This window comes from Anser anser (assembly GCF_964211835.1).
Source record: "Anser anser genome assembly, chromosome: 4".
Lineage (NCBI taxonomy): Eukaryota > Metazoa > Chordata > Aves > Anseriformes > Anatidae > Anser > Anser anser.
Genome location: NC_139724.1, coordinates 72,313,851 through 72,336,424, shown reverse-complemented (window position 1 = coordinate 72,336,424; position 22,574 = coordinate 72,313,851). Strand labels below are relative to the sequence as shown.

General features: G+C 46.3%; 1 protein-coding gene and 1 long non-coding RNA gene across 5 annotated transcripts in view; both read left to right on the top strand.

The window, feature by feature from the left end:
- The window catches only part of FGFRL1 (fibroblast growth factor receptor like 1), a 173,600-nt gene that overhangs the window by 16,365 nt on the left and 134,661 nt on the right, over positions 1-22,574 (top strand). The window lies entirely within an intron of this gene.
- Positions 9,142-22,574, top strand: part of LOC310898560 — a 29,111-nt gene continuing 15,678 nt past the window's right edge. The window contains exon 1 of the long non-coding RNA XR_014583426.1: positions 9,142-22,279. This is a non-coding gene — a long non-coding RNA (uncharacterized lncRNA). The remainder of the gene's footprint in view (positions 22,280-22,574) is intronic.

The window sequence follows — 22,574 nt, the reverse complement described above, 5'->3', positions numbered from 1 at the left end:
CAGATACTTACTTGTAAGCACCTGAAAATCCATTATATTCAAAGAAACACTTGCAGAGGACACTTCACACGGTGTGATGCTTATTTGAAATATGGAGGACCTAAGCATAGGTTGAAGTGGTAACAATTATTTTGGGACGACTCTGACACTTTATTTTCTTTTCCCATTACAATACTTTTTCTAGAGTCACGGAAATTAGGCAAGCAGCTCAACTTTAAGGTCGGAAAAAAAAGAAAGGTAAAACTAACCTGCAAGTTGTTAGTCCTGATGGGCTCTGGAGGATGGATAGAAAATGTGAGTTGTGTGTATGTACAGGCTTTTACACCAGAAAGGAAATACGAAAGCAAGTTTTGCATGACTTCTCTAAACCAATTCTGGTTTTTTGGAGCCTGCTTTATGATTTTTGGGTGCCAGGAGCAGGCAGTACCCCCGAGCTGCTGTTGATGAGGGCGTCAGCACGGCCACACGGCCACCCTGCACAATTGTAGTTCCTGTTGCTACATCCCTTTACCTTCCCCACAGTGCTACCTTGAAAAAGAGTGGATGGAAAAAGAAAAGAAACAAAACAAAACCAACCAACCAACCAAAAGAACATTTTGGGGGCCCAGCTGTGTCACTTCAATTTTTGCTAGCTGTTGAGGAAGATTTGCGAGAGCTCTCCGGGGGGGGAAGGTTCAGGTCAGAGGTAGAAAGCTGCTCACCCCATACCGGAGGCGTTTATAATGGCAGGGCAGCTCCCTGGGGAGCGTCCGTCTGTCTGTCCTTCCCTCCAGGACTGACAACAGGCAGACAACCTCCCCCCAGCTGTTCCCTCTGTCACGTTACAAATGAGACACTGAAAAGCAGCCCTTGGCCTTGAAACAGCTCATGTCTTCCTAGTTCGTTCTGCCCGTCAATTAACATCACGCAAAGGTGTTTTATAACTGTTTTATAACTTTTTAAAGAGCAGGACCCTCACACCCCTGTGAGGGAAAGCACAACTCCTATGTGGGGTGGCTGCCAAAATCCGTATGTGGTTAGTTACATGTGCAAGCAAGCAGGACCTCTGCTAGGGGTGGCTCACCGGGCAGAGAAAAAACATGATCCTTTAGCATTCAAATTCTTCCGCATAGAGTTTATCCTTTAAAGAGTATCTTGTAAGTGAAGGTTGGGGAAAATATCATTTTCCTTCCCCAGCAGGACAATGGTAGCTAGCACCAATGTGGAGGTTGTCCTCGGTCTTCCTCCACTTCTGATGCTCTTGGTAGGTCTTTGAAACCCGGTACTGAGAGGTGAGGGGATTTGCGCGGGCTCCATCTCTCCCGACCCCAGCAAAATACGAGCAAGCAGCATCTTGAGTCATTGTTTGCCCTTGTAGCTCTTGGCCTGTGCAGTGGGTGTGAAGCGTGAGGAGTGAATTATGAAAAATAATTACAAATTATGCAACGTGTTTCCTGACGGAGAATGGCGAGACGATGAGGGAGGCTTTCGGGCCGTCCCTTACCCGCTCCCCCTCTCCTCTTCAACCAACTTCCAGCAATTCGGCTGCGTGTTTTCTTAGGAACCAGCTTCCACCCAAAGGCTACTGAATTTTTCTTAAATGCCGTTTTCTGTCGGAGCTGATAAGGCAGCAGCCAGCCTGCAAAGATAACACAAGCCATTGAGGCTTTTTGGGTTTGTCTTTATTTGGATTTCTGAGCAAGTATTCGACGCACGCTGAGAGCTGTCTGGAGACTTTGGGTTTGGTGGGTCCTCCCCTCCTTTCTCTTTGTATTTAGTCCCAAAATGCTTTTAGGGTGGTTTTGGAGTTTTAAAAAAGAAAGAAAAACAAAAAAAAAAAAGGAAAAGGAAAAAAAAGAGTGCTAATGGAGCTGGTGAATTAGCAGTGTTTACTGAAGGGAGCAGGGCAGGTGGGTACTGAGGAAGGCCCTGGCCTTTGCTCTTGTGATCATCCCAGCTGGAAATATTCCCCCCAGCCGGGGTTGAGAAGCAGCATAGAGTCACCCTGTGCCCGATCACTGGCTAAGATGTGTCACAGTGTAGGAAACGTAGCTTGTGATTAATTGTTTTTTTCAGTGTTTCCCCCCAGTCCGGCTCCCCTTTTCCCAAAGCGTTGTCCCTGTTCGGGCTGCTGGCTTTTGTTAACCTGCAAGAGAATGTTTATGTTTGGCTTATGTTAAACAGAAAGGAAACTCCTCCAGCCAAAATTGATTTACCTGTTGATGGTAATGGCCTGGTTTTGGCCTGAGCAATCCCTTAGTGACATAGGGTGTCCCCCCATCCTCATGTCTGTGCTGTGACCCCGCAGCGTCCCCAGCTTGCCCGCTGCCTGATGCAACTTTGTGGATGGTTTCATCATGGCACATGAGGACAGAGATCTGGCTGGAAATCCCACCAAAAAAAAAGTAAAAATCCCTGAATAATTAATGGCACCGCCTGTTGGGAGCTCTTGGGTGGTTTGCACAAAACATGCTGTTATTGGCTGATATTTAATATACGTTGTTTTCTCAGTGGTGTTTCACCGCGGTTGGAATTACGATGCCAAACAAGTCCCGTTTTCAAGTTTCAGTGCAATTTGCGGGCATGCCTTCGTTAAGCTTCACAGCAGTGCTTGGAGGGACAGGCTTTATGCCTATAGTATCGTGCAGGCAACCTCATACAAAGGGTCAGAGCAGTGTGGGAACACAGTGTTTTTGTTCTGCGCTTCTGCCCAGCAAGTCTCTCTTGCTCTTTAATGTAACCTGTCGCATATGAAATTAATTTCAAACATGCGTTTGCTCACAAAGTAGTGTTCTTCACACCAGAAATGCATAACAGTAGACGAAACCACCGCCAGATGTCTATATTTATAGAAAACTGGCACATTCTGTCTGGCGATGACAGAATATTTCAGTGTATTTATGAAGTGCTCAAGTTTTTAGAAATATAGAAATGCAGTCAATATCAGTAGAGCTATTCATCAGACATCTTGCTTTTTTATTTTTATTTTTTATTTTAACGAGCAGAACATGTTTCTTTAGTTGACGTAGTACAAAAAAAAATAAAGGTTTGCTCTACCCCTCTGTCGCCACTGTGTGTTTTTTTTCCAGCTTCCCAAACCTCTTCATTTTGGGGAGGCATCTCTGGTTTTAAAACAATAATTACCAGAATCTCATGCAAAATTTACTGTGTTCTTCTACATTGGGAAATTTTTAACTGAGAAATAACTCCTCATAGAGCTGAAGGAATAATTTCTACACCAGGAATGGATCCTGCTGCATTTTGCACTTTTCAGAGTAAATAATTATTTTGCATACCTGGCCCTTGTTCGGGCTGTTACCATACCGAGGGCCTCACTTTTGGATCTGAGCAGACTGGGGGTGTTAAATTTGGATCAGGCCTGTTGGAGGGTGCTGGAGCCCTGGTGGGGCTGGTGGCTGAAGTGTGAAGCCCATCAGAAATCCTCTCCTCGAGACAGTTCAGTTGTGTTGCAAGCTTTCTGCCTTCACAGCTAAATCGAGCCTCTCGGTGCCTCAGTTCAGCCGTAAGTCAAGGTTTCTGCTTACATACCTGCTGCAGATACTGGAGATTTTTCAGGATTAAAACTTGCAGAGTTTTCCAGAGTTCTTGGTCGGAAGGTACTGTTGGAGGCCAAGGATGCACACCTGGCAGGACGTAAATTTAAGGGATTTAGATAGGTGCCCTTAAGTATTAGCGTAATGAATGAGGAGCTGTACAGAAATATAAGCAAAGGGGCTCCTTGTGGGATTTGCGATTGGAACACAATTGCTAATCTGTGCAATCTACAAATCAAGTTAATTGGGTTTGCTCAGGCTGTTGCTCACACGATTGCTAAGCACGGTAGCTTGAAGGCAGTGGGGGTTTGGCCTCCCAATCTCTGCTGCGTATTTGTTTTTACAGAAAATGCCTTTGATATATGTAAGTTATATTTCCGTGCATTACAAATGATAGATTCCTCCCCCATATCCTGTGACAGCCTTCCCTGGAGACAGACAGTCTGTGTTGTTTTAGCAAGATGAAGAAAGATTAACGGGAAAGGTTTTGCTAGTGTTTTCAAAGACTCGGAGCAAAAGGGAAAGGTTTGGGCTGAGGATTTAGTCAGCAGGAAAAAGCGTTTCTGGGAACTGCTGCCTGCACACTGTGCTCCCATCTCTGGCTCCCGTCTCGAGTGGCCAGTAGCCTGTGGGGACACCAGGACAGCCCCAGTGAACCCAAGGGTGCAGGTTGGACACATACTTGGCCCCATCCCTGTGCTGCTGCTTGGGTAGGACTGATCCCCCTGCATCTGCAGGTCCGTGAGTTATTTGCTGGTGTATGGAGTCTTTGGGTGGGTAAGGAGCCTTTGCACCGCTGGGGAGGGGATGGGTTCTTGTGGGGAAGGTGCTCCAGGGGACCTCTTTGTCCCCTCCATGAGGGCTCACCCCATCAGGCACAGGAATGCTGTCCTGCAGCGTGAAGCTAATGGACTGTGAGATGGGTTCACCTCGGTGATGAAGCCATCTACCTGTCGGGATCTGAGCTGCCCTCGTAGTCCATGGTGATGTTTGTAGGCAACAGAGGGCGTAGACCTGCTCTCTGCTGACTGTAATGGGAGTTAGACACATAAATTTAGGTGAATCTGAGAGCTGAGTCCTGGACATACTTAGGTTCCTGAGATAGTTAATGGTGGCGCTATATGTGGTTACTGCTCACCTATCTGCACGCAGTACCCATAATTAAATCCTCTGGGTAATTCACAGGCATGTCCACACCGAGTTTTTTTCCTAAGTTTGAGCAAAGCAATTATCATTTGTCGTCCCTAATATTCACGTGAGTCACTTTCCTTAATGTTGGGGGAACTCCTGGTCCCCGTTGGCATCAATGGGGGCATGAGTAGGGTTTGTTTACCAATTTATTTACCTGCATTAGGAAGAGATGCGTCATGCCCTGAAAGCACCTTTTCGTCCTCAGTGGTTATAAAGGGAGGCAAAGCAGCCTTCAGGTGCCTCCATCGTGTATGTCTGAAGTTAGAGGTGAAGCAGCCTTGACAAGGTCTGTTTCTGAGCAAGTGATGGTGGAAATCAGGAATGGCTTCTTTGGAGTGGAAGGGGAAATTCTAATTTAAAACCAATAAACATAAATTCACCCTCAGACTGCAGTGAGTGTTATAACTATTAATAACGTGAGCCAGCCCATTTCCTTACACAGGCAACATTTTTCCTTCTGGCACGAAATTCAGCTCGTTCCATAAGGCTCAGGTACCACCAAACCCCTTTCTCAGGGGCTTACGCAGGAGGCCAGAGGTTCACAGACATTATGGTCTCCGTCTGTCTGCACATGGAGAAGTGTCATGGTAAATGAATCCATTACCCAGGATTGTTGATTTAGCACCTTTCTTCTGCCTCTGGAAGAAGCCTCCTTCCAGGTCCTAAATCGGTGTTATCTTCAGCTCCCTCGGTGTAATTGGGGATTTGGGGATTAGAGGACGAGAGCCAATGCCATCACTGCTGGTCTGCGTTTTTGGAATGTGAAGGAAGAGGCTGGGGGTGGAAGAGTTCTTGTGTGTGCAGTTTATTGGTGTGTCTTTGGCAAAGTTTTATTGCTTTGTTACACGATGTTGAGCTGTATGATTTATTAGCGCTGCCAAGGAGACAGTATTAATGATTATTTCACATTCCAGGAGATCTTAGTGGGTCCTGCCCATGGTAAGGTCAAAACGAAGGGGCATTTGACATAGTACTGCTTACTTACAATAACAACTGATAACAAGCCTAGAAAATAAGTAAGTCTCTTTGACTGCAGGGTGCGTTATCTGGCAGCAGATATCAACACAGCCTTCCAGAGAGAACTGTTGACCCTTTGCTACGTGTTGTCAGATTTCTGAGAAGTGCCATGGCAAATGTGCATGCACGCACACACTTGAAAGTGCTTTTACTTACTTAGGAACAGCCATCCCAATATTAGCAATTATTCCTGGCAAGTGCAGTACTGTCTGCTAACCATGCCGGAACATGGGGTTTGCATGGGAATCACCAGGCCCAGCTGGCATGAAAATGAATTTGCAAACATTTGCTTTTCTTTTTCAGGGGTATCTTCTAGTAAAAAGTCAACAGGGCCCACTTGGTGCCTTCCGGAGTGATGGGTCAAGTCCCCACACTGGGGCTGGTTAGTCTCGGATTTGTACCTGAAGTGGTTTGTGGTTCTTTGACTATTTCTGCTGCACAGTCAGATTTTTTTTTTTAATTTTTTTTATGTGATTGCAACTTTCACGTTGCTTCAATGCTGTAGCAGCTGAAGGTTTAAGAAAATCAGTAACTACTGCAGCTCTCTTCATAGAAAAACACATTTTAAGGGGCAGAGAACTCCATTATGGCAATCCAGCATGGTGGACCTGTTCTATGCAGACACAGTAGGACCTGTGTCTGCATTTGACCTCACAGATTTGGTTAGGCCAGCTTGAGGGACAGCCTGTCTGTGGGTCAGCCTTGCTTTAGCAGCATCTGTACTGAAGGAGATAAGACAGCAATCGCATCCTCTGCTAGCTCTCCCCTGCTTGCAAAGGGGATTTTACAATGTTTTGTTAATTTTTGTAGGCTACTGCTGGCCAAGCAAAGACATTCCTTGTCTGTTATGCGTGAGGAGAAATGCTTGATTACAGCTCGTCTTCCTGGAACCATCAGTGAAGCTGATGCCCTGGATCCCCTTCTGCAGATAAGATTAAGAGCATTGAAATTGGCACACTCCTGCCAGTGGTTTTGACTGGCTTAGGGAGGTAATTGTAGAGAGGCTGTTTTGGATGATGAGAAATTTTTCAAAAGTTTTCCCATATCATTTGTCAAGCCCCTCTCGCTGGCGGATGCTGGGGGCAGAGACCTCACTTAATTGAGATGGATTTTTGTGCGTTGTTTCTTATGCTGGCAGCAGCTGTGGAGGTTGCTGCTGCAAAGGGAATGAGTCACTCATCTGAAGCAGTGAAGAAAGGTCCTGCAAGTTTCCATTGATATTAAACATGAAGCTGGGATGTTGGTGGTTTCCTTTCCTATCACCTTCAGCGTATTCATTTTCGTATCAGAGAGGTCAGGAATTCATGTTTGCATTCACTGCCTTCGAGGAGGAAGGAATTGTGTTGTGTTTAACTCTTTTTGGCCGGCCATCTCAATGGTGTCATCTCATGACAATGAAGCACTGCAGAGACTGTCAGTTAGGAACATTTTCAGATGCCGCTTTCGTGGGGAACCTGCCTGAGCTATTAGCCTCGTGTATCTGCACCCCAAGGGGCAGATCTCCACCAGACATCAGTAGCACCCCATGGTCCCACCACCATTTTTACTGTTTTGGGGTCTGTAATTAAACAAGCAGAACCAGCCAATCTCCACCTCCACAGAGACTACATGGAACTCTCTACAGATGATGCAAGCTCAACTTTTTAAAGTAGAAAACGTGTCTGAAAATAAACTGAAAGTGATGTAAAAGCCACGCTCTTCAAATTAAAACACCAACTCATTTTTCCCTTGTGGTCCTGGAAGGGATTTTATCTCGTGCAAAATGCATTTCCCCCACTACCCCTCCCCTCACCCAGTGCTGTAAGTCTGCTTTTGTTAGGCTGGTGCCGTGGAGCTAAATCCTGGAAACGTAATTTATTCAAAGTGTTCCGCACACATGTAAATGGGCAAAACTTATTGACAGCTGAGTTAAAGTATCTCTTTCTTCTGCATAACAAGGCACTTTCGCCAAATCTTTCAACCACTGGCTTTGTTCCTCAGACGAATGAAAAGAGCTTATGGAAGGAAAACAGGCAGACGGAGAAAATGCCTCTGGTGTGTGTTGTGTGTCTACACAACAAGCATGCACACGTACAGCGCAGTGGCACCTCTCCCCATGCATGCATCCTCATCACATCTGAAGGTGTACACATGGCACACAAATCCAAATGTATACTTGATACAAGAACAGCTGCTGTGGCTGCAGATATGGGCACACTGTGTACATGTTCCTTTGAAAAGCTCCAAGTGTCCGCATGTCTACCTTTAACTGTGTAAAATAACAATCCCCTAAAGGATCTTGGTATTCATGTATTAAATTCCAAGCACACAGCAAATTTAGCTGAACTTTCTGCTGCTTAAGCAATACTCTTTCCTCCTCCATACAAAGCCTTGAATTAGCTAATTAAAATCTAGCGGAGAGAGGGAACAGTCTGCAATGTAGTGAACTCACCAGATTTCTGAGGTCATTGCTGGTACAGAGTTCCCGCACTCTGTCCCATGAAAAGATTTTTAAGTATTCATTGGAAATCTCCCATGGATTTAACTTCTTCCTTTGTTTTGCTTTGCAGTAAAAGCTTGATTGAAAGTGGCTGTGGCAGCAGTAATGCCTGGCTGAGTTTGGAGAAAACAAGCTCTAGACCCATTTAGACATTTCATTTGAAAGCAGCTTCCATTATCTCTTATTAGGGGTTGTGGTTAGTAAGTAGCAGAGTGAGTGCATGTGTGTGTTCATCCATTATGACTTCTTTATCAATTTTATATTTTTAATCACTAGTTTTTTAGAAGAGGTGGGATTTTTTTTTTTAATATAGGTAATTAATGTCTGATAAACCTGGATCCTGGATTTCTAGGGATAATCTTCGACAGAAGATACTAGGACTATTAAGTGAATTCATTCCAGAGATCAAATACAATTTATTCTACTCTATCCATCCATCTGTTAGAATTTCTTCAGCATCCCATGGAAGAAAACTGGAAAAAAAATTAGGATTCCCCCCTCACTTTTTCTTTTTCTCTCTTTTCTTTTTCTCTCTTTTCTTTTTTTCTTTTTCTTTTTCTTTTTCTTTTTCTTTTTCTTTTTCTTTTTCTTTTTCTTTTTCTTTTTCTTTTTCTTTTTCTTTTTCTTTTTCTTTTTCTTTTTCTTTTTCTTTTTCTTTTTCTTTTTCTTTTTCTTTTTCTTTTTCTTTTTCTTTTTCTTTTTCTTTTTCTTTTTCTTTTTCTTTTTCTTTTTCTTTTTCTTTTTCTTTTTCTTTTTCTTTTTCTTTTTCTTTTTCTTTTTCTTTTTCTTTTTCTTTCTTTTTCTTTCTTTTTCTTTCTTTTTCTTTCTTTTTCTTTCTTTTTCTCCCTTTCCCCTTCCCCTTCCCCTTCCCCTTCCCCTTCCCTTTCCCTTTCCCTTTCCCTTTCCCTTTCCCTTTCCCTTTCCCTTTCCCTTTCCCTTTCCCTTTCCCTTTCCCTTTCCCTTTCCCTTTCTCTTTCACTAGAATCACATGCTAGTATTTAAGGTAGCAATTACGGTAACCTGATCAAAGCTGCCTTGTGTTTTATGCAATGTCTTGCTTTCTGGGCCTCAATTAACACTGGAGACCAAGGTGCAGAGTGGTTCTGCGTGGACCGCAGCAGCACACCTCCACTGGCTTCAGTGGTACTGGGTAAAGATTTTGACTTCGGCTCAGCAAGAGGAGAACAGATCAATGTGTGAAATGGAGTACTTATTTATTTCAAGACCTGTTTTGTCTTCGACCATGTAGGGCACGTGGAGGCAGTACTAGCTTCTGTAGCACAGAAGCACAGCTTCCCTACTCTGTTGAGCAGGGAGTCACGTAAGTGAAATTCTTCCTTAGCAGCTCCTGCCTGAAGTGTTCTCTTTGCACTGGGACAAAGAGCTATTTGTCAGCAGAAGCTGTTTCGTATAAAAACCATATTTTCGGGTGAGTTTCTTTCTGGAAGCCCTTTTCTCCCCACATCCTTTCCTGCTCCTGGCTGCCGGCTGCCTTCTTATGCTCCTTTGGCTGCACTGGGCCAGTAGGGCTTATAACATAACTGAAAACGAATGCTACAAAACATTTCTGCTAGATTAATGGCCTGAATCTTCCTTCTTACCACATCAATACCTAGGGAGTGATCACATTCTGAGGAGAGGAAAGTGTCAGTTTGATTTTTGCTTTAGCTTTGTTTGGAGTTGGAGTTCCTCATATCCTTTTTCTGCTCTCCTATCCTCTGGCTCCTGTCACGAGAGTTTGTATACTCACAGATGTCACAAACTAGAAATGTATTTGAGCAAGTCACAAACTATGTCTGCTTTAGGCTTAGATCTATCCCTCTGGGTTCATAGCTGAATCCAAGTGCCCTCCTGGTGGTGGTGGTAGGCATTGTTTGGTCTTTACAATTTGAGCCAAAGTTTGGAGGAGCTCTGGTTTAGGTCTTGGAGTTCTTCATGGAAGTGAGAGGTGTGATTCCGTGGTGCGTTGTGCTTTCTATTTTTGTTGGGATAATGATAGGAAAATGTCACTTGCTCTTCGAATGGGTGGGAGGAAACAGCTCCTGAAACTTACCCTTTTTATGAGGGTTTTCCCTGGCTGCTAGGAAAATGTTAGGAAGGCTTTGTGCTGGGATGAGCTATGCTGGAAGCAAACCAACAAAGGGGGGAAATGCAGTCAGTGTTTGCACTTCTCTTCCAGCATCTGTCCAAGGCTGTGGGAAGAAGGGAGTAAGGTAAATCCTTTGAACCCCAAGGTAATTTCAGTCTGCCATTGTAGGTTCTCCTCACAGGTCATTCCTGCCTTGAGCAGCAAAGGGGGAGCTGGGACCATGTTAGGCCTTACTCACCACTCACACAATATGTCCAGAAGTTGGAGGCTACCTTTGAACTGGGAGGGCTCTCAGATAAGGATTTCAGCGTGCTGGACAGAGCAGGGAGCATTCAGAAAGGACAAAAGGAAGGAAGGGTCTCCTAGGCCTCTGGGATGGATGTTAGGCCTGGCCTTGTGTGATGAACAAGATGTCTGACTTTTGTGCCACGTGTCTGATTTTGGGACTCTTTCAGGAGGGAGACTCCTGGGCTGACCAAGCAGTGTGCTCTGAGGATTAATTTTAAATTAGCCAAAACCAGATTATTTAGTGAAGCCTCATTTCTTGGGAGGCTGTTGCTGCTGTCAGGCTTGGACACGGCCTGCCTGTGGCTGCACTTAGGACTTCTGTCAGCTGTATGAGCGTGGCTGTGAAATTAATTAATTAACCATGTAATGATTTTTTGTTTCATTTAATCTTCCAAAAATGCTATTTATGCAGACGCGTCAGGAGTGCAGGGGTTTCTAATGTAGCATTTCTTTGGCTCATTTCCTGCCCAGCTGTTGTCCTCTCCAGCCTTCTGTCCCCTGGCCAGGCAGTGGTGGCCTACAGCTGTGTGGAGGTCACATCTGTAGCTCTGCAATGACCACCTTAGCCCACGTTGCTCCTCAGGGAGCCAGGACCAACCTTAGCCTGTGACAGTCTGGCTTCTGGCTTGCTTCAGCCATCATACCCAGAGTTGGCCTAGCTGCTCTCACAGCCATCAGGAGTGTCATCTCTGGACCTGGTGTCTGATGAGGCCATCATGGGGCAGGGACTCTTACTGAAAAATGATTTGTACTAATTATGTGGCTTGAAGGTTTCGTGTGGAACAGTAGGAGGGAAGGCACAGAGGTCAGTCGTCTTTATTCTCCAAAAAGCCATCATCACCTGATAAAGATTCAACTGCCTTAGGTTTTGAAGAGGATGTTTCATGCTGCTTTAGCCGAAGTGGGGAGTGAAGACTTCAATCCTGTGACCTTTGTTCTCTAAAGAGCGTGTCAAGTTTTGGCTGTGCTGCTGGCCTTGACTTCTAATTGTTGAAGAGGATGTGAGATCAGCCCCAAGCTTTTGTGCTGCAGCTTACCCGGTGAGAGAGGGGAAGTGCTGTGCTTCTCTGCACACCACTGCCACAATTTAATTGGCAAAAAACATAACCCCTCGCTCTCCCCAAATAACAAACTACCTCTAAACAGCAAAAATTAAAACAAAAGACGATGGTCAGGGTATGGGAAACCTGATGATATGAAAAGCTGTGTTTTCCTTTCATGAGGGTTGTTACATCATGTTGCAGCAGGGGTTCGCCCTTAATTTTGCTTGTTTCAGCATAAATTCCAACTCCATATGATGGACCAAAACCCCACTGACTTCCTCAGTGGTGGCATGTGCTTGTGGAGAGTCAGATGTCTCAGACACAGTCCTCACCCCACTGTGATCTAGCTAAAGGAGATGCACCAGGTGCTACTAGGGGAGGATACAAGTGGGATGGATTTCTGAAGGGTCAGCATGACTATCCCTGCCAGGATCTGTAGAAAGGACCTTGTTATATGGAAAGATGCTAAGCTTTTAAAGGCATTTCTCCACCTTGCTGGCTGCCTGTCTTGTGTGGGTGAAATAGACCCATAGTTGTTTGCAGTCTTCTTCAGAGGCATGTCTGTAAATGAGGAGTCTTCTGGGCCACGTAGTGTCATACACTATTGTTCCATGTGTACTGAGCATGCTGTGCTCTGATAACAGGCATCCTCCTCCTGCCCCTTGTACCCGTGTTTGCAGGGAGGTCCTTGGAAGGCACCTACCCATAATAAGCTGTCTTTCCTAAAATAAATTACGGCCCTTTTATGTCTCTTTGGCCCTTTCACTTGACATAAGTGCTGGAGCGATGACTCAAAATTTCTGTACTTCTCTGCAGAAAAGAGGCAGGCTTAGAAGGAGCTTTCTCCTTTCTCCCCAGCATGGTAACCCTCTCAGTCATGGTGGTGGGCAGTCATTTCTTGGCTGACCTCGCCAAGGATAGTCCCTGAAGTGTTGACTAGTTACTATCTTGGTTTCAGGGTTGCTGAGATATGTCCTGCAGGGAACGGCACTCAGGAACTATCTTTTTTCTTGACAAACATCTCCTTACAACCTTGCTGCTCATGTGGGTTATGTGATTTCCAAGCTGGCCCAGAGCCTAGAAGTGAACTCATAAGCCTCAAGGAGCAATAAGTGCTGCAGTGTTTTAACCAGCCCAGCCAAACTGTTTGTATGTGTATGTGTGTGTGTGTAAAAGCACTTTCCAGCAGACTGGCTATCCGGAATGGTAACCCACCTGGCCTAGTTCCATTCAATAGTGCTATCAGCTGCAATTCTCTGGTCCCATCAAAAAAAATAAAATAGTAAAAAAAATCAACAAGTCGAACAAAGGTATTTCCTCCTGAAATAGGCTGCACACATGTAAACTGTAGTTATGTGTGTGTAGAACAAGTCTGTGTCATACTTAGTTTTTGTGTGACAAGCAAATGAAGTGCAGTGAAAGCTGAGGTCTGAGCCAGTCTCTGTATCAATGAGGTGTATCACAGGTAATCAATCCTCTCCTGAAACCAGCTCCCCTCACTCTACTCCTAGGTGCTGCCATCTTTGCAAAGGTTGTGGAAAGGGGATTTGGAGGCAGCAAATATGTTTGTGATGGGTTTGGAGGTTCTCTAAAGCAAGGCCTCTAACCTGTGAGTTGGAAATAATAAGGTCTGTGTTTTATCCTTGCATTGTGCTCTGATATTCTGCTCTAGAGATTCTGGGCTGGCTCCTCTGAGAAACCAAGGAACTTGTAAAGGTGTCAGATGGTTTTAGTCTGAGCTGAAAGGAGCTGTGAGTGCTTCACAAGCCCATTAGGAGTGAAATGTCTGTGTTATGGTACCAAAGCAGTTTTGTACCTGGCTAGAGTGCAAGGAGCAGGCAGGAGAGAAAGGCGAGTTAATGTCTTTGCATTTCCTAGAGGTCTCTTGGAACTTCAGATCTTAGGATTGATCTAAAACTTTGAATTGCAGCCATCCGTATTTTACAGTCCTTGCACTCATGGCTCTACTGCCATCTGAAGAGCCTGTCAAATGGAGTCTGTGGAGAAAGAGTGGTGGGCTATGTGCTAGGAGACCTGCTTGAAGTGTCTGCGTTACCACGAGATGAACAGAGCCTCTCTGTACTTGCGTTGCAGGGAGCTGAAGGGCAATTGTTTGGTTGTAGGCAGCTGCGTCATGGAAATCTAAGCACTGATTGATTTGGTTTCCCAAACGCAGATAAGTGGTACATGGGGGCTCTTACCCAAGGCCCTGTTACTCTACAAGAATATAGGCAATCTCACAGGCTCAGTATCCTATTTGCCAGCCCCATATAGATGACCTGGGACTGCCCCAGACATCCTACATTTAGGCTGTCGCAAGGCCCTAAAGTCAGGAGAGCTCTCATCCCTACATCTACCAATGGTGCTGCCACTGATATATCCTGGTGTGGTGGCTGTTCCCTTTCTACTTCTTGTGTGCCTTAGAGGATTTCCTGCTTTAATGACCATTTGAAAAAAACAAAGAATGAGAACTACATGAAAATCCCCAATTCATTGTTAGAGTATTTTTCAGTCCTAAGACAAAAAAAAGTTTCTCTAGAAAAGGCCCATAGGCTTGATAAATTCAACAACCCCAAAACCTGACGGACAAAAATCGCAGTATTAGGAAAAATCATTCTGTTAAAACTGATCTAATGAGTTTTGGACTGATGTAAAGTAGCAGAATTCAGCTGTGGCTTTAGCCACACCTGCTTCTGCAACCATGACCCTGATTTTCTTGAACACGAGGTTTGGCAAGGCAGCACAATGCCCAGTCCTGGGCATGTTTTGCTGAGCTCTCAGAAGCAAAGGCCACTTCTAAAAATCTTTATGCAGAGCCTCACCAAGCCAGTAGTTTCTACCTGCCTCCTCTAAGTGAAAAATAGAGAGAAAAGTGTGGAAAATGTTGTTAAATAGATCTCCAGAATTTCCCCTTTACTGGTACTGTCCTTCCCTAATGAGCTCCTAAGCCGTCGTAGCTTTTCTCTCCCAGCTTCCTGACAGACTGCACACCAGTTCCCAGCGAGACTTCTGCCAGTGCCGGAAAGGGAGACGGTGTTGCTTTGCTCAGAGTTGTCCTTGTGCTTTTTCCTCCCTCTTGTTACTGAGATAAGGAGTCCGTGAAAGACTGTGCAAAGCACCATGTCGGTTTAATCAGCATACGAGGGAGAAACTAGATATGCCCTGTTAGTGCAGTCACAGCCCAAGCATGAAATTAAGTGGAGGTGGGGGTGGATGCAACAGAGAGAAACGCTGTCCATCTCTCAGACATGTAGCTGTGAGTCCATGGAGAGGGGGGATCGAGTCGGTGTCCTTGCAGAAAGCCTCTTGGAGCCCGGCAGACCAGGGCTGCTGTGTCTTGCAATTATTGCACGTAAGAACCCAAAGGGAGTCACGCTGCAGTTTTGTGTGACGGTATTAAATGGCACTTTGGGAGAGCGTGCATGCTGATTACAGCTGGTGAGGAATGCCATCACTTTAAGAGGGGTGAAAAAGAAGAAGTGAGAACTAAAAGATTTTCTTTGTGCCTTGAGGGATGTGGGGATAGTGTTTTCCCCGTCACCCCAGAGATTAGTGGAGAGTTACAGTTGTTCAATCCAAACATCTAAGCCGGAGGCTGCATGTTGACATGGGATTTAATGCAACCTGTCTGCTTAAATGCTTCTTGAAACCATGGGGCCGTATGATGGTAAATACCTCGTAGCCTCAATTACTGCAAAGCAGTGTTGGGTGCTACCAAATGTTTTCTGTTCTTCAACCCAGAGCTGGCAGCGTGATTTTATGTCTAACTTTCAGCCTTCACAAGCTGAAACCGAGAGGAGTGATCCTACCTGCCTGCTTCCCCTGACCACATATCAGCCCTGCTCTACCCCCTGCTTAGTGATGCTGTAAGCAGTTGGGATAATCTGACCCAAATTAAAGCCAACTTCAGCCCCAGTGGCAATTCAGGCCAACGCTGAGCAACTACAGCCTTTTTTCCTCTTGTGGTTGTCTCTCTCGGATGGAGGATGAGGCTAGACGGGTTAAAAATGGGCTGGAAGTTCAGCCCTTCTCTGCAAAGTACTGGTATGTTAATGGATCCATCCCTCTGTGCCCAGTTTGGGGGAACTCCCTAAGAGGCTGATACAGGTAGAACTTTTACCGACTCTCCTGTACAGCCTCCCAAATAGATGGCTAGAAGTTTTGTGCAAAAGAAAGAGAGCTCCAGGCTACTGTTGTGGTCCCCTTGTCTTGATGCTGTGATGCACGTGAGCCATGGGATCTTCTAATGGTTTTGTCTATTAAAATTAATTGTCTTTTAAACTGCTGAAGCAAAAGGAAAGACCATTTGGAGAAGAATGTGGTTCAAGACCTCCCTCGCAATCAGAAGAGGAGCCTTTCTTCAGAAACTAATTTTGTCCTCAAGCCTGACTTTTTGCTTTTTATGCTGTGATTTCAGTGTGCTCTCATGCACTTAAAAGTTGAAAATGTAGTAAATTTAATCACTCCTGACACAAAACTTTTACAAAATGTTTCTGATATGACAATTATGTGGGGAACGAGCAAACAAGACGCTGTTGCCATGAAACACCATGCTGCCCCAACTCTGCCATTTATTTATCCTTCCAGTGTTCGCATTGTGAAGAAAGCACTTTGCATCTCTTTCAGAATGAACAAACTGATGTAGAATGCTTCTGTTGGCGTCTTCTTTTTGTTTTAATACAAAGGATGATTTTAGTAACCTCAGTTTACCCTCTGAACTTGTGTGCAGGCATTGCAGCATGCATCTTTGTGCCAGAACTTTGAAGGTAAAAGTGCCGTTTGGCACTCTGGGGTGAGAAAAAATAGATGGTACCTGTCTTCTTGGCTTGTGTGTGAAATCATGTGGGTGCATTAACCATCCTCACACTGCGTGCTACCTTGTTCAGGGAACAGCCCTGCTGAAATGAATGGGTGGTAAGCTCTGTATTGCACCTTCCAGTGGGTAGGTCTCAAAATGCTTTACAGGGGAGGTTGGCACCCATGTCCCTTCTTCATGTGTCCAAGGCACAGGTAAGAGCTTTCAGTTAATTAAGCAGCAAGGAAAATAGAGTTAAGATCCAGCAGATGTGGCGGGGTTGGAGGGTGGCATTAGATCACCCCAGCTCAAACTGCTGCTGTCTGCTCCCCCTCATACGGCCCTTCACTCAGAATGAAGGTGCAGGTTATTGATACAGAGGAAGAACTGAATTTATTCTAGTTTATTTTGTGTGAACAACCTTGAAGATGCAAATCTAAGTGTGTAAATTTGCAGATACGGAGCCAGCTCCTGAAAATAGGGCTTTGGCCAAGTGAAGTGACAGAGAGAAACAAAGACAAGGATGTTCTGGTGAAAGGGGCTTCTCCCACGTACTGGAGAACTTGATGTTCTTGCTGCTGTGACTGTAGCATCGTTATGAAATCATGCCACGGCTCTTTTGTTTCTTATTCTTAATTATTTGTGTTAGTTCTCTGAGCGCTTCAGTCAGCCAGCTTACTCCCGCTGCGGGAAGGAGCTTTCTGTAGATTAGGATATACGAAATCATGTGGCTGCAGCACTTGTTCTGACTTGATCAAACAGACCTTTCGTTTTTCTCATTGCTCTAGTTTGAAGCCAGACAGGTTGGGAAGGGTGAGAAAGCAACATGTCTTGCCTTGGATGGAGTCCTTGCTGCTGCCTTTTCCATTTCGGTGTGCGGGCTCCCAGCAGCCGTGCAGTAGGTCAGGCACCAGCTCTGAGCAGCTCTGAGCACCATCAGCCCAGTTGCTTTGCTCTGAAGCAACGTGCAGATCCAGATCCTTGCCATTCATCCCGACCGGTGACCTAGGCCATTCTCCAGCCCGGTCCCCCAAATTCCCTGCTGCCTCCCCTTCCCAGGCCCCTTGCACGCGCTCGGTGGCGATGTGCGGGGCCGCGCAGCGCGGTCTCCTGCCAGACACGCGGGCGTCCTGCCAGCTGCCCTGTTCCCTTGGGCTGACAAAGGCTGGGGCTGCTGCGGGAGGAAGCATGTGCAGCTCCCAAGGGGCAAAGGAGAGCGAGCACTTTGTATCACTTGACAGGAAGGCCTCTGCTTGACAAAAGAGCGCTGCTGACAGGCTCCGAAAAGCAGCCCCGGGGCTTATATTTCCTGAGCCAGCGTGACATCGCGAGCCGTAGTGCACAGGGGTTAAAGAGATGGGAGCACGAGCAGGATCCTCGGGTGTTTGCAGACCTCGGTGGGTGGGTTAACAACCTGTGCGTGGCTCCTGCTTCCCAAAAAAGTGAATTTGCCACCCGTCCCTTCCAGCGTCTCTGCTTTCTGTGCGGCAGCTGGGGCATCGGGGGATGCCAGCAGCTCGGGAAGCGCTGGCCAGATTTTTCTCTTCCCCCTCTGCTCCCCCCGCCCCAAGCCTCGCACAGCGGTGAAGTAATCTGTGACATTCAGACAGCGGGAAGGGGAAGCTGCTGCAAAATAAAATAACAGCATCAGGAAGCGGCGCCGTGCTCTTTCCCGCTCCCAGCTGGGAAATGACAGCACTTCATTCAGCCGCTCAAACTTTGCCGAGCATCTCTGGCTAATAACTTCCCCGGCTGCCCCCGCTCGGCGCTGCCCGCCCGGTGGGCTCAGGGCACTGGGAGGATGAGACAGGCGAGGTGCCAGCAAAGAGCCCCGTTAACAGCAGGCGCTGCACACCATAACACCTGGCAAAACAGTTGCTTGGGTTTATAGCTTCTGTGAAGCCCCCCCTGGAGGGTGTTTCTTTTACATTTTAATTCCTGCTGGTTACGTTTTGCAGGAAACCCGGACCTCCCCTCTCTGTCTTTTATGGTGGCTGTTCCTTCTACAGACAGGTCGCAGCACAGCATTTCACAGCCCAAACGCGGTGCGTAATGTGTCGAAGTGAGAGTGCCCGAGGCAAGCTGACCACTTGGACAGGTGCTGTATACATTCGGAGAGAGGCTTTTCTCTCCTCCTCCCCTTCTCACGGCAAATCAAACCCTGGGTGCAAGGAACTGCCTCTCTGGACAGGTGTTGGAGTGCAGGAGGCTGGTCCTGCATTTCATCCGTGGTTTCTCTTAACGTGCACGAAAGTGCAACGAAGTAGATGAACCTTTTGTAATCTACCCAAACCGACTGCCAACAGCCAGTTGAACTGTAGCCGCCAGTTTGTTCCTGGGGTAATACAATCCTAAAAAGAGAGACTCTTAGTTTTGTGGGTGCTCAGTTTGTTAGCACCAATCTGACAGTCCAAAAATGACGCGAAAGGGAGTGCGTGATAAAGTGGGGGTATCAGCTAACTGTAGGCACCTAATTTAGGTGTCTAAGTGAGGACTCTGAGTTGTGTCTACTCTGTCCACTAGCTACATAGGAGGGTAAAGATAGACAGTGTAAATAGCTCCAGACATTTGAGCTTACGGGGCAGCCTCTCGAGGGAAACAGTGCTGAAAATGCCATTGCTTTAATGGTCAGAACTGGGCTGGACAGTGCACCAGCAAAGCATTCATGTGCTGATGAAATGTGAGGGCTTGTAGAGAAAGGTCTCCTCTGTCATAATCCACCCCTGCTAATCCGAACCAGAAACATTTCCCTTCCTTCCCTAATAGTAAGCAATTCTTCAAAAGCAACCTCAATTTTCCCTTCTGTAGTGCTCCCTCCATTTCTAAATCATCAGGAGAAAAAAACAAAACAAAACAAAAAATCAACTTAACATGTCAGACGCAGTGAACAGAGGCGGATGGCACTGGCTAAGCACCTTAACATTGACAGCAAGATTCACACATTTTATATCCTCAAAAGCAGATTATATTCTCCATTTATGTACGACTGGAATGTAAAAATAAGCAAGGCAAAGCCTCCCTTGTTAACTGGAGTCCTAAACCACAGATCTGCTATGGATTTAATGCCTGTTCTCTTCATCTGAATCTGAAGGGACACAAAGGAGTCAGCGCCTGGTAATGGGCTTGAGGTTCCCGAGGAATTTCCGTCTACTGTTCAGGGAGCCCACAGTTTCAGCTCTGGTGGGCCTGCCTGTGGCTGTCCACAAGCCCTCTGTAATCATGTGGTTCCCTTTTTAACGTCGGCCCCTAAAAAACTGCTTTCAGCAATTACAGAGCCGAAATGGTCGCCTGTAAACACATGAGCCGCGTGCATGGCTGCGCTGCCTGGAGAGGGCGGCCCCGCTGCTGCCCTCCAAACCAGGCACTTCCAAGCCCTCTGCCAGGCCATGGTCAAGCCATCAGAGGGGAGACATCTGATCACTCGTAGTCCTCGTGCTACTGGGTGAGTGCTGGTGGGAGGTGGAGGATGCCAGGTGTGTAGATGCTCTGAAGACGGCTCTTCGAGGATGGTGTGGGTGAGCTTGCTGCCTGATGGGGCTTAAAAAGGATGGGTGCTTGAGTGGCAACAAAATATTGGGCACTGAGGACTCACCGCGATAGCCTTTGAGCTTTGGATTGTCTGCTAGGCATCCTAGAACAGATTTTCCGTGGACTTAATGATGTACCTCTTGGGATTATAATGCAATTGCTGTTCTTTTTTAATCAGATCTCTTCCATAGCACCCACTTTTTTAGCACGCACCACCTTTAGGAATTTCAGGATAACCAAGTTGGTGGAGCCCCCCAAGTTGCCCTTTCAGCTTCGAGCCCCTCTGTTTGCATGCTGTGACTTAATAGTGTTCGCTGAGAGGTGATGCCATCTCATCGCTGTGCTGTCATCGCTGGGCATGGTGAAAGGAGTGTGACACCCCATAGCTTGTAGGGTGCAGCATGACCATATGAAATACTAAGCTGGTCCTACAAAACGCTGAGAAACTGTGCCTGCTGTAATTAAAGCTCTTCCCATCTATTGGCTTTGGAAATTGTCACTTCAGCCCTTCAGATGGCTACAGCCTTTAGTGGTTACCCCATCTGCATAGAGCTGCCTTGTGCTTGCGCAAGGATGACATAAATGTCTGTCCATGTTCCTGTGTTTGTTTGCTTTTTTTCTCTTTTTCTTTTTTGAGTTGCTTCTGGATGTTTGCGTTTTGCGCCTGGGTTTTATCACTGAGGCTCCTCCACTGTCAATCCTCTTGCAATTGCTTATTTTTCTTCCTCTCGCTGGATATTTCTTTTCCTCTATCCCACCGCAGTCTCCCCAGGCTTCTTCTCCTGTGGTACAGCTAAATCCTGAGAGAGCTGGACTCTTCTATATCCTGAATCAACAGAAAATATCTGCAATGTTTCTTGGCCAGGTGCACTAAAACAAGCAAAGGTATTCAATGATGTCACCGTCTTTCAATAGAGCTGGTTGGTCTCAGTTTGCCACAGAAGCAAGAGAGCAGCTGTGAGCCGTAAAGAAGAGGCCCCCGGCATGTAAGTCTGGACCAGTGCGCCCCAAAACCAAATTTCCCTATACAGTGAGTCTGATTTTCAAGTGTCTGACCACTTACGGCTGTACAAAGTTGCAGGAGGGGAGGTGTGTGCTGCCTGTGGGGGCTGTATTCCTTCCTCTTCAGTCAGCCTGCTGCAATTCATTTCATAGCTCTCTTCATCCTCCTGCTTTCTGCCCTATTGCTGCGTTTGGATGTGCTCTCTCATTTGCCCCACACCTCGTTTGATCAGGGCTCTGACCTGACCAGGACCTTGGGAAGCTGCCATGATAGTGGTGATGTAAAACCCTACTGTGCTAGCATGACAGAACTTCAACCCGTTTTGCGTCACTGTAAATGATTGCTGCAAAATGAAAAAAATGCACTCTCTTTTTTCCATGTATATAATTACATTAGCTCTGATATATAAAAAAAAAAAATCTGGGAAAGGAACTGTTTTCCATTAGAAAAAGTCCCATCCCATTAAAACGAAAATGCCTCACAGAAGCTTTGTTGATCTACAGACCCAAACAATCCTCTTGAAAATAAGGGTTTACTTTTAAGACAATTTTCACACTTTGTGTTTTGTTGCCACTTGATGTCGAGCTGGATTTTGAAATTTCTGAAATCCTACTCAAAACAAAATGCCTGTCTTCTGTCTCTTTCCAGATGGCAGGGGGCTGTCTATGCCCTGCCCGGTGGGATGGGGAAGTTGTGGGCTTCTGAGGGAGTGGGTTTGCTGGAGGGACACAAGGCAGGGAGTTAAATAATCGTGGTGTAGTGCTGTCTGCCTCGACATGGGCTCCGTGTTCAGCCCAGGTCAGAAAGCCGTGTCTGCAGATAAAGAGCTATTCTGGTAAAGTGAGCTCACAGTGGATGTGTAAATGCAATAAAACCTAAAATTTGCATAACGTATACCCATGACCGAGTCTTCTCTCCCTAAGAATCAAAGTTTCTAACCTGTTTTTGGAAATGGTCTTCCTTAAATCAAAAAAATAAGACAAAGATAGAAGTAAATAAACAGGCCAGTCCAACATGGAGGCCCTGGCAGCTCTGCCGTGGGGGAGCCTGGTGCTCAGCTGCAGATGATGACAGAGCTGAGGAGAGACACCACCCGCCTGCTCACAGCCCCGGCCTGTTAATCTGAAACTGCTGCATCCCGGTCTTGGGCCGGTTTTTAAATAGCAAGTCAAGAGGAAAGCCATGCTTGTGGGGGGACTGAGGGAGCCGAGTTTGAGATAGCACATGGACAGAAAGGCTGCTGGGACTGCAGTCCTCCTCTTCCTGTCACCCAGGTGTTGTGAATAGCTCCTGCGTGTGTTTTGGCTTTAAAGGTGACTTTTTTTTTTCAGATAAATGCCTTCTGGCATGGAGGTGGGGGGAGGAAAATCGGCAGAGGATAGTCTGTGTTTCATCCTTGCTGCTGAGGTCTGGGCATGCTGCCACGGCCGCCATGAGGTTGGGTGGGTTGGGGGGTGAGACACAACATGGCGGGTAGGACGTGAGATGGCGGGTATGGCACAACATGATGGGTAAGGTATGGCAGCAGGGAGCTCCTGAGGTGGCCCGCAGGCCTGATGTCTGTCTGGAGGGCCAGTGTTTACAGGTAAGGGCTGTGTGTGGCAGGAG